Below are 12,221 nucleotides of genomic sequence, written 5' to 3' on the forward strand. Positions count from 1 at the left end.
CAATGCAGATTTTATTCATGTAATTTATCATCTTGCATGAAATATACATTATCTGGAATACGGCAACACAATAGGCACAAATCTCTCTCATAGAAATGCTCGTAACGTTAGACTTTTTTTGTTTCCAGGTTCATTTACTGAGCTAGCTGACCTCAGTCTGTGTGGCAGTTGGCGCGCTGCTATTGGTCTCCCTTTGCTCAGGTCAAGGAAGGGAAACCCAGACAAGGTCTGTGCTCCTAGGCACTATTATGATGACTCCTGCACAAAACTAAACATGTGTAGATGTTAGCTGAAACTCCCACATTTTCACAGATTAGCCAGTGGGTCGGACAAAGCCGCATGTAAAACAATGAACACCTGTACATTTCTTTTCTGCCTAAACTGTTTCACTGATATTTTAGTCCCCGTCAAAGCACTAACTTCATTGCTGGTCTTACATGCTAGTTCATACACAAAGCTGAGAAATAGTGTAAGCAGCTGGGAAATAGCAATGTAATTGTTGGTCATTATTAGGCCTTTGTGCTCAATTAATAAAAATGTAAAAACTATCAGTAATAATATCCGAGTGCAACAAACCATTTACTGCCATTCTCCCTGAGTGAAGGTACCCTGGATCTACCAATATTGCTGGAAAATGAAAGAACTTGTATCGGGAATCATGATACAAGCTTGTTTTCTGACTCTTCCCAACACCACAATTTCAATTTCCATCCGGCATATTGTGCCTGTCGTCCATCATCATATTTAAACTTCTCCAAAAGAAGCTACTGCAAAATCTCTACTCTTCGAGTTTACTTTTTGCTTCATGTAGAGTGAATGTCATCTCTTTCACACTTTCCTGAAAGTTTAGGAGTCAATTGTTGGAGGCGATCTTTAGGCTGGATTCTCCCAGCCCCGTGATGGGCCGGAGAATCCCCGCAACCGCATCACACCACCCGACGCCGGCACGTGATTCTCCGCGGAGTGGAGAGTCGGCGCCATTGGCGCTGGCGCGTTTGGCACGGTGCCAGTGGCCGCTCTAAAAAGGCAGAGTCCCGCTGGCGCCGTCCACACCTGGTCGCAGCCGGCAGGAACTCAGCGCACAGCGTCGGGGGGTGGCCTGTTGGGGGGGTCCCACCGATCGGCGGGCCGACCTCTCACTCCCCGGGCCTATTTTCTTAGGCGCCGGCCCCTGAAAGCCCACGCCATGTTGCGTCGGGGCCGGCACGTGCGGGTTGGCGTGGTGCACAGTTCGGGCCGGGATGGGAGATTGGAGCAGCATGAACCGCTCTAGCACCGTGCTGGCACGCAGTAGGGGTCAGAATCGGTACTCCCAGCGGCCCGTTCATGCTGTCGTGAAACGCGACGGCGTGGGCACTCTGCCGCCGAATGGGAGAATCCCGCCCCTCATGTATGAAAAGGGGGTAAAGTGGGGTTTAAGTCGGTGAAACCATTCAATTTACCTTTGAAGACACTTGGTAAGTTTCCTGCTTTATGTCCTGCCAGAACAATTCTACCTAATGGCATTGTCTTGCACAGTTATCTGGAGCTGAACAGGTAGAATCTTACCAACTTTTACAGCTGCCAGAGAAAGCATCCTATCTGGCTGCATCACAGCCTAGTATGGCAACTGCTAGCCCAAGACTCTAAGAAACTTCAGAGAGTCGTGAACACAGCCCCATCCATCACACAAACCTGCCTCCCATCCATGGCCTCCATCTACACCTCCCGCTGCCTGGGAAAATCGGGCAGCATAATCAAAGACCCTTCCCACCTGGCTTACTGACACATGCAACTTTTTCCATTGGGCAGGAGATACAAAAGTCTGAGAACACGCACAAACAGATTCAAAAACAGCTTCTTCCCCGGTGTTACCAGACTCCTAAATGACCCTCTTCTGGACTGACCTGATTAAAAATACATTCCTGTATGCTTCACCCGATGCCGGTGTCTATGTATTTAGATTGTGGACCTTGTGTTGCCCTATTATGTATTTTCTTTTTATTTTGTTTTATTTTCATGTACTAAATGATCTGTTTGAGCTGCTCGCAGAAAGAAATTTTTCACTGTACCTCAGTACACGTGACAATAAATAAATCCAATCCAATCCCGCGTCCTGTGACAGTTCTACCACTGCAGGTTCCATTAGTGAACTAGGTTGGCTAGTCAGTTATCAACAATGCCCTGCTGTATCACAGACCTGCGGGGTCAGGTTTCAGAGTACTGAGACTGCAGAGAAAGGTTGACTTGATTACAACCTTCCATCACCAGGCATGTCATCAAGGCATAACTTCAAAGAAACTTCTACTTACTTTTCCCCAACACATCAAGAGGAGTTACCAATCTTGTATTAAAACTGTTCTGGAAAATAGTTTTTCTTTTAAGTCTTTAACTCAACATTTTTTATAAAATCTTTCTCGGGCCGATTAATTCAGGACTAACGCCTGCAAAATAAAATAGGGGCAGCTTTCACAACCCCACAAGACTGATCAGGCTGAACTGAAGACACCCTTTCAGTTGAAATGATTCATGATAACTAGTCTAATAGCCCTTCAAATATATATACTCATGTTAGATATCGAAATACATCTGCATTTAATATGATGCACTTTATAAGAGGTAAAATATTACACATTTATTGCTGATACTGTTCTTTATTTAGAAACCAGTAGCTGATTGGTTGCTGGCAGATTAGATTGCATTACAAATCATTTAAACTGCCGCTTTTCAACTGGAGCACATTAAAGTCAGGAAAATCTTGAGTCTAATAGTAATGAACATGGTTTATCTTTTCACAATGCCTCTTTGTAACCTTAATTATGAATATGTGCCATACAGCCCAAGGCAACTGTTACTTTCCCAGGATAATTAAAGTCACTTAGTTATTAAAAACTGTGTGTTACTTTTTTTATTTTACAAAGTGCCTGTATTGCCGGCTGAATGGATTATGCATTACACATAGAGTAATTGAACAATCTGTGGGAAAGTCTGCCTCAGTTGTGTGTTCTTTCAGAGTAATCTCTGAAAATCCCTGATGACTGGATGATTTAATAGGCTGCTGAGTCCCTAAATCCTGCCTGTCTGTCTTCCAAAGTAAAAAAGAAACACTGTGTGGCATTTCCTGCCAGACCGGACTTGAACCTGAATTAGGCTGTAAGCCATGGTAAGCCAAGACCTAGTACCACGTTCCCATGAATGCCAATGCCCCTCCCCCTCCTCCCAGGAAAGAAATTCAACTAAGTAAAAGAGAAGAAAGTTGATTGCTTCTTATATTGTATTCCGTTCTTTTATTTTGGTGTTCCTCAGTCCTCCATTTTAATTAGCTAAATGTGATGTGGGTTGCACATTTAAATTCAGACTGCGAAATTGGAGCAAGTTGTCAAAAATGCTTGTCCACATTTTTTGGAAGCGATATTGTGGTGTAAGTCTAGATTTAAATTGATAGAGTTTGGAGAGGCAGTTTAATACTGGTAATTGGTATTACCTAGACATTAGCTTGAAGTAAGAATAATCAGTTCTTTCCAGAGAGCTATGTTTCCTCAGAGGGGAATTTTCCCCAATTTCCCCAATAGGGGAAATATGGGAGTGATGCAGTAGGGAGTGGAGGGGGAGGGGGCGCGAACACAATGCCATAATGGAGGGCAGTGGGGGAGGGCACAAAGCAGTGCTGTACCAGCATGAAGGGCCAGAGATACAGTGCGGCTCAGGGAAAGGAGTGGAAACAGTGCAGCACTGGTCACAGGAGGCATTGTGCCAACATAGGAAGGGGGAATGGCAGTGGTGGGAGGGGACGCAGTGAAGCACAGGTAAAAGGACAGCCACCATTTTATACATGGAGGAAAATAGACACAGTGCCAACATAGTCAGGAGGTCAGTCACAGTAGCAGTGTAAATAAGAAAGCAGACAATGTTGCACAAGGCATATGTGCATGCCAGAGAAGCCATACCTACCAACCTTTTTACGTTGCCATTGCTCCTGGGCTGCCTGCTGTACAGCTGGAATAGATTAACAATCCCCCAGATATTAAGAACATAAGAACTAGGAGCAGGAGTAGGCCATCTGGCCCCTCGAGCCTGCTCCGCCATTCAATGAGATCATGGCTGATCTTTTGTGGACTCAGCTCCACTTTCCGGCCCAAACACCATAACCCTTAATCCCTTTATTCTTCAAAAAACTATCTATCTTTACCTTAAAAACATGTAATGAAGGAGCCTCAACTGCTTCACTGGGCAAGGAATTCCATAGATTCACAACCCTTTGGGTGAAGAAGTTCCTCCTAAACTCAGTCCTAAATCTACTTCCCCTTATTTTGAGGCTATGTCCCCTAGTTCTGCTTTCACCTGCCAGTGGAAACAACCTGCCCGCATCTATCCTATCTATTCCCTTCATAATTTTAAATGTTTCTATAAGATCCCCCCTCATCCTTCTAAATTCCAACGAGTACAGTCCCAGTCTACTCAACCTCTCCTCATAATCCAACCCCTTCAGCTCTGGGATTAACCTAGTGAATCTCCTCTGCACACCCTCCAGAGCCAGTACGTCCTTTCTCAAGTAAGGAGTCCAAAACTGAACACAATACTCCAGGTGTGGCCTCACTAACACCTTATACAATTGCAACATAACCTCCCTAGTCTTAAACTCCATCCCTCTAGCAATGAAGGACAAAATTCCATTTGTCTTCTTAATCACCTGTTGCACCTGTAAACCAACTTTCTGTGACTCATGCACTAGCACACCCAGGTCTCTCTGCACAGCGGCATGCCTAAATATTTTATCGTTTAAATAATAATCCCGTTTGCTGTTATTCCTACCAAAATGGATAACCTCACATTTGTCAACATTGTATTCCATCTGCCAGACCCTAGCCCATTCACTTAACCTATCCAAATCCCTCTGCAGACTTCCAGTATCCTCTGCACTTTTCGCTTTACCACTCATCTTAGTGTCATCTGCAAACTTGGACACATTCCCCTTGGTCTCCAACTCCAAATCATCAATGTAAATTATGAACAATTGTGGGCCCAACACGGATCCCTGAGGGACACCACTAGCTACTGATTGCCAACCAGAGAAACATCCATTAATCCCCACTCTTTGCTTTCTATTAATTAACCAATCCTCTATCCATGCTACTACTTTACCCTTAATGCCATGCATCTTTATCTGATGCAGCAACCTTTTGTGTAGCACCTTGTCAAACTGGTTGTGTGTTGTTTCTACGGCAGGTGGGGTGCTTTTTTTTTGCGGGGGCGGGGTCGGGCAGAGGGAAAGCGCGGGCTTTTCTTCTGTTTCCCGCGCTGAGGGTGGATGGGGGCGGGGTCGGAGCTGAGAAGCGCGGGCTTTTTTTCCCACGCAAGAGCGGGAGGAGGAGGATCTGCTGATTGGTCTGGGGGAGGAGGGGTAGCCCCACGATGGGAGGGGTCGGAGGTGTGGCCGGAACTGCCGGGGTCAGCATAAGTTAGCTGGCTCACAGGAGGGAACGGACCGAGCGAGGGGCGCTGGCCTGGGGCGGGTTATGGCTAGTCGGCAGGGAGCCCTCTGATCCGGCTGATAACTTGGAATGTGAGGGGGCCGAATGGGCCGGTCAAACGGGCCCGGGTGTTTACGCACCTGAAGGCGGACGTGGCTATGCTCCAGGAGACGCACCTGAAGGTGGCGGACCAGGTTAGACTGAGGAAGGGCTGGGTATGCCAGGTGTTTCATTCGGGGCTGGATGCAAAAAATCGGGGGGGGGGTGGCGATTCTGGTGGGAAAAAGGGTGTTTTTTGAGGCGTCAAAGGTGGTGGCTGACAGTGGAGGGAGGTATGTGATGGTCAGCGGCAAGTTGCAAGGGGAGCGGGTGGTGCTGGTGAATGTCTATGCCCCAAATTGGGAAGATGTGAGTTTTATGCGGCGCATGTTGGGCCGCATTCCAGATCTAGATAAGGGGGGCTTGATACTGGGGAGGATATTCCTGCTGGCAAAGCTGGAAAAAGCATTTTCACGTTCCTGTTCATGCTTCTGATAGCCCAAACTGTCACTGCCGCTCTTTACCATCCTACCTACCTTTGTGTAGCTGCAGGGTGCTACCCATCATCAAATTCAGACCCTCTCCCATCAGAATTCCCCTCATGGCTAGTGTCTAGCTCCCTGTCATCCTGATGGTCATCAGAGAGGCAGCTTGCACTGCTTCTTGTGGAGTTACAGATGTGGAGTGGGACCAGGTATGGGGAAATTCAGAGGGAATGCAGCTGCCCTGTCTGCTTGCTTTATTGCCATGAGCTAGCAGGATGACCCATACCTAATGGAAGAGTCAGTTGTCAAGGAGGGCATTGTCTCCAACTCTGAAGACATGTCCAACAATGAAAGTTTTACAAGTTAGATTCTCAGGCGACCAACATAAGAGAATAAGCAATTCCCCCTTTTAGCTTTAATTTCAGCATGATCATGCTTCGAAAATGGTTTCAAAGTGTAGCTTTGAATGGATGTAATTGACATCTCAACATAGTACAGATGTCAAGATATTTTAGCAATTTTTAGGCTGCACAGAATGTAATGCGGTGACTGCTCTACACCCAGAGTTTGCTCACAGATTAAGAGCATTTTTGCATCACTGGTAGTGCCCCACAGGAAATCTCTGAAAGGTGGATCTCGGGGGAAGGGGGTGTGGGGGTAGTCAGAAGCAAGAGAGGTGGCTCTGGTTCTGCAGCGGAGTCGGGAAGAGCTCTCCTCCACCTCCGGGTCCACATTCAGGTCAATGTTTTGGGCAACTACCTTTTTTGCTAGCCGCCTCCAGGATGTGTCGATGCATGTAAACCGCGTTTTCCAGAATGCAGTTGTCCCAGCATCAGTGGAATCCAGGACAGACAAATGTTTCAGGTGTGGACTCTGGTGCCCCTTTTTCTGCTGCCAGCAAAATGGCAGTTGACACATTTGCACTGCATAATGAGTGCGCACAATCCATTCATAATATCCATTGTTTTCGGCTTGGAAATGTGCCATTGAATCTCTCTGCCTATATTTTAGAATCACAGCCATGATTTTTAACCATGCGACACAAGGGGCGCAATCGTACAGCCAAAAAGCACCCAACTTGCGACACGCTGAGGCCATTAAATCGCATGGCTCGGGACACCTCGCGATATCTAATTAGATTTCACAAGATGTCGCGATCTGGATCTCTCCCTCACTGGTTGGGATCCAGATTTTCACATTTAGGTAAGCAGTTAGCCTTACATAAGTATTTATGGCCGGGTTAGGTAGATTGGCCATGCTAAATTACCCCTAGTGTCCTTAAAAAGTAAGGTTAAGGGGGGGGGGGTTGTTGGGTTACGAGTATAGGGTGGATACGTGGGTTTGAGTAGAGTGATCATTGCTCGGCACAACATCGAGGGCTGAAGGGCCTGTTCTGTGCTGTACTGTTCTATGAGTCTATGAAGGTCTGGGATCGAATGCCTGCACTTGGGAGACCTCACTGTGGCACCGTCTAGCCCTATGCCACACAAACGTTGACCAGGCGTAATGGTACCTGGGGGGTTCTCCGAGGACATCGGAGGCCTCCAGTTGGTCAGGCTCTGGGTAGGGTGATATCCTGCAGTCCAACTGTCACCTGAAACAGTGGCATTGCAGCCTAGCACACTGGCAGTGCTGCCCTGACACTGCCATGGTGGCCAGGTGGTATATCCAAGCTGGTAGTGTCCCAGGCTGCCAGTGCCAAGGAGTCCGGGTGGCACGTTGCTAGTTTTAGGATTAGGCCGAGAGGTGCCCTGCCCTTATGAGGTGAAGTGAGTAGGGGCTCAAGGACCCTTAACAAGTAAGTTGGGGTGTTGGAGGGGGCGGGGGGGGGGGGGGGGGGGGGGGGGGGGGGGGGGGGGGTTGGGGTGGGGGGGGGGGGGGGGGTGTCCGGAGGGCACAGTAGGGGTTGAGAAATCGAGACAGCATTTAAAAATGGCACCCCGCTCTCTTCCTGTACAGACAAGCTTCGCTCGTCAGTGCAGGAAATGAAGGTAAGTGCGGCCTCGGTGGGGCCTTCTTGCTGAAACCAGAAGAAAAACAGAGTCTCGTTTGATAGCGGGGTCATTCCCGGCGCTGCAGGCACCGATAAATGCGCCCTAAACCGGATTCTGTTTTTTTTTCCCGTTAAATCGCACCCAGGATCTGTAAATCATACACTGGGTGACAGATGGTATCTTGGAGAAAACGTGTTTACAAGACATTGTAAAAAGGGGCTCATTGCACACAAACACTGAACTGTGATTGACGAATGCTTCAACTGTCCTGTCTTTGTCACAGAAAGAAAGAGGGCGACTTAGAAAGGCAGGAAAGTCATTTATCGTTTCAAACAAACGGGGAATTTGAACTGAAGGAATTCTGCGGACTGCTGTTTGTCAAGATGACTCACAAGTGCAACATTAACTTAGAAATGAGCACCATTTAGTATTGTTGTCGAATTGAGTAAAGGTGTCAATGGGGAACGGCTGGCCAATAAACTGAAAATAGATTATACACCACAAATGCGTTTGGGATCAGGTAAATTAAGAATATATAGAAATATTTGGTGATCCTAGTATTAAAAACAGGCTTTTTTACTGTGCTTCTGAAATGAAATGAAAATGAAAATCGCTTGTTGTCATGAGTAGGCTTCAAATGAAGTTACTGTGGAAAGCCCCTAGTCGCCATATTCCGGCGCCTGTTTGGGGAGGCTGGTATGGGAATTGAAACCACGCTGCTGGCCTGCCTTGGTCTGCTTTAAAAGCCAGCTATTTAGCCCACTATGCTAAACCAGCCCCTCCATTGCCTAGTCTTAATGAAACCATTGGTGTGAATGTATACTAATACAACAGTTTTCACCAATATTACAGGGACAATTACTCTATATTTCTCATGTCTTATGTATTGGTGAATGAAACTCATGTGACAAGAAGTGGATTGGTTTTGCACAAGTAAAGGCCCAACATTTAACTGGGTTTTTGAAATAACATTTTTTTTGCCATTTGCATCATTATGCAGTTAAAATTGCATTTCCAGTACAATAGCTCTGAACAAAACTGTTTAAAACAATCCCATTTACATTGCACTGATGTAATATTCAGCTCTCAGCCATGTACTGTTACATGAAAATAGCAAACAGGGTTTTTATCTGGCGCAGGACACTGGTCTGAATTTGCTCGCCACCTGTTTCCTCAGAGAGATCTAGGCACCCATTTACTGCAATATTGCTTCACAGCCATTTTTAGATGTTAGATGCTTGATAAACAGGGTGTAAAGCATCTGAAAACCACTCCGAGGTCACCAAGAAGGAAGCTGAATGATTAAAGTGTGGCGCCAAAAATTCAAAGTATTCAGAATGTTGAACACCCTCTGCTGAATAGGTTGCCCGTTACTACAGAGCACAAGAACACATTTAGCTTCTAGAAACACCACAATTATGAAGAAAGATTTCTGTAACCACACTGAATCATGTTTTGAAAATTCTCCAGTCTGGTTCAATTTACTACAGAATCATGCAAAAGTCTTTGAAAAGTTAACTTTTTACTTTAAATATAATTGAAAATGTGTGGAGGTTTGCATCTGTTTCTTTTCAACTGTCTTCTACTCGCAGACAGTTCTGGAATGTTACTGCTTATGCCATCTTGGAGTTATTTCGTCAGAATCTGTGCACGGGATTATACCAGTCAGACAGTTTAAGAGTCTGTGGAGCCACGACATAACACCTGTCATATACATTTCAGTTGAAAATATTTGTCAACCCTCCCCAGCTCCAAATTCTCACATGCAATAGAAGGCAAGCACTTCAATAACGTTTCTGTCATAAGAACCATTTTTACATAAGATGTTCATTGAAAACATTAAGGGCGCGATTCTCCGCACTCACGCCGGTTCGGAGAATAGCGGGCCGCGCAAATTTTCATGGCGACGCTGGTCCGACGCCCTCCCGCTATTCTCCGAACCCCGCACAAACTACACGTCGGCATTCCCGGCAAAGGCCTCGAACGCGCCCCCGACACGACCAGAATCGCTACTTATTGGCCCCCCGCTATTCTCCGGCCCGGATGGGTCGAAGTCCCGACGTCATCACGCACTGTTTTCACGCCGGCCAACACACCTGCTTTTCAAGTTCGTCAACCAGTCGTGCTGGCTGACGAGAGCTTCGAGGAGGTGAGCGCACCGCTCAGCGCACAGCTCAGCGCACTGCTGGAGTCTGGCCACAACGGGGAAGGCATCCCCGAGAACGGGAGGGGGTCCAGAGCGGGGGGGAGAGGGGGAGACGGAGGGGGGGGGAGTAGGAGTGGGGGGGTAGGGAGAGAGTGAGCGAGTGACCCGTCCAACCCCGGTTACAAAATGTCTGCCACCATGCCATGGCGTGCCAGTCACGAGGACACGGCCACTGGTTCCCCTGTGGCTTACGGCCACAGGCCACTGACGCACCGGTGAAGAGGACATAGTTAACTGCCCGTTGGATGCAGAAAGTGACCAGGGGTTAGGCTGCCCGCGTGTCAGCAGCGCGACCAGGCCACCGGGACACACAGGTATCCCGTGGCAGGCGGCTGCCGAGGTGTCGACTAACCTCCGTCTAACATGTCCCGTTTCTCTGCCCCCACCACCCTTCTGTAGGTTAGCACAATGTCTGTGAACAGAACGGCTATGTTCTGCGCAGTGGTTGGGGCCGCTGCACTGCATTTTGAGATGCAGCAGCATCCACAGCCACAACCCGCAGTGGATGCAGGGCCAGCTGCAGCAGCAGAGGGAAGGGCCGAGGAGTTGCCAGTCGTCGAGCAGCATGGGGGGGACGAGGAGGAGGAGGGGGAGGAGGAGAGAGTGAGGGTGCAGCCACGGCACCAGAGGCGGCGACCAAGGCCGAGAGTGTACTGTGCCCGGATCTCTTTCCTAACAATGACGGGCACCACCTGCAGGAGCAGACTCCGGCTGAGTAGGCAGACGGTGATACATATCTGTCACCTCGTGGCGCACCTCGCCCCACGTGGAACGGGGAGAGGACACGTGATCCCAGTTGCCATCAAGGTGACGGTCGCTCTTAACCGGCTCCTTCCAGTCTCCGAGCGGGGACCTCTCCGGGATCTCCCAGTCATCGGTGCACAGGTGAATCCGGGATGTGACCGACGCCCTCTATGCCATCGCGGACCGCTACATCAAATTTCCCGAGGACCGAGCAACTCAAGACTCACGAGCTTGTGGATTTGCCAGCGTGGCCGGGATACCGATGGTGCAGGGGGCAATCGATTGTGTTCACGTCCCCATGCGCCCACCTTCAAGGAACAGGGAGGTGTTCACAAACAGAAGGGGGACATACTCCATGAATATCCAGGTGGTATGCGACCCCCACATGAGGATCATGAACGTCTGTGCAAGGTTCCCAGGGAGTGTGCATGACTCCTACATCCTGGCGCAGTCGTACATCCCTGCGATGTTTGAGGGGCGTCCCCCCGGCTGAGGGGCTGGTTGCTAGGCGACAGGGGTTATCCGCTGACGTCTTGGCTGATGACGCCTATACGGAGGCCTCAGACCAATGCGGAAACACGATACAACGAGGCCCATGCAGCAACCAGGGGTGTGGTGGAGCGCTGCCTTGGCCTCCTGAAGATGAGATTCAGGTGCCTGGACCGCTCCGGAGGGGCCCTGCAGTACCAGCCCGACAGGGTCGCTCGCATTGTTGTGGTTTGCTGTGCGCTGCACAACATCGCGATGCAGAGGGGAGATGACCTGTTGCAGGAGGCGGAGGGAGAAGCCAGTGGCAGTGGTGCCAGCACAGAAGAGGAGGAGGAGGAGGAGGAGGAAGAGAGGGAGGAGGAAGAGGAGGAGGAGGCTGGCTGAGTGGCGGGCGCAGCACGCAGACACGACCCAGGTGCTGGTGATGTCCAGGAGGCGGCACGACGGACCCGGCGAGGACGGAGCGCACGCAACGCCTTGGTGGCAGCACGGTTCACGCGTCGCATGTGAGGTCCCCGCTGAACACCAAACCACCACCTGCATCGCTAGTCGTGCAGAGGGTCAACACACATCTGCCACCACCACAGCCCCCCCCACTTCCTCTCAGTGTACACTGCTCCACTTAGACATCACCCTTACCACTGGGTCCAGACGGTATGGTACAACATCGATGACTGTGTCAGCGGGTGTGATCAGTGCCATGTGGAATGATGACAGCCCGCTCTGCGAAGAGCTGTGAGCTCAGAATCGTTAGAGAGAGTCTGACCCATGGCAATAGCTGAACCATCCACCTTGGTGGCCACTGAGATCGTCA

At 49.1% G+C, this 12,221-nt stretch overlaps 1 protein-coding gene across 1 annotated transcript in view; it reads left to right on the top strand.

Moving 5' to 3' along the window:
• Window positions 1–12,221, top strand: part of her6 (hairy-related 6) — a 74,206-nt gene that overhangs the window by 17,676 nt on the left and 44,309 nt on the right. The window lies entirely within an intron of this gene.

Source organism: Scyliorhinus canicula, chromosome 13 (genome assembly GCF_902713615.1).
Source record: "Scyliorhinus canicula chromosome 13, sScyCan1.1, whole genome shotgun sequence".
NCBI lineage: Eukaryota > Metazoa > Chordata > Chondrichthyes > Carcharhiniformes > Scyliorhinidae > Scyliorhinus > Scyliorhinus canicula.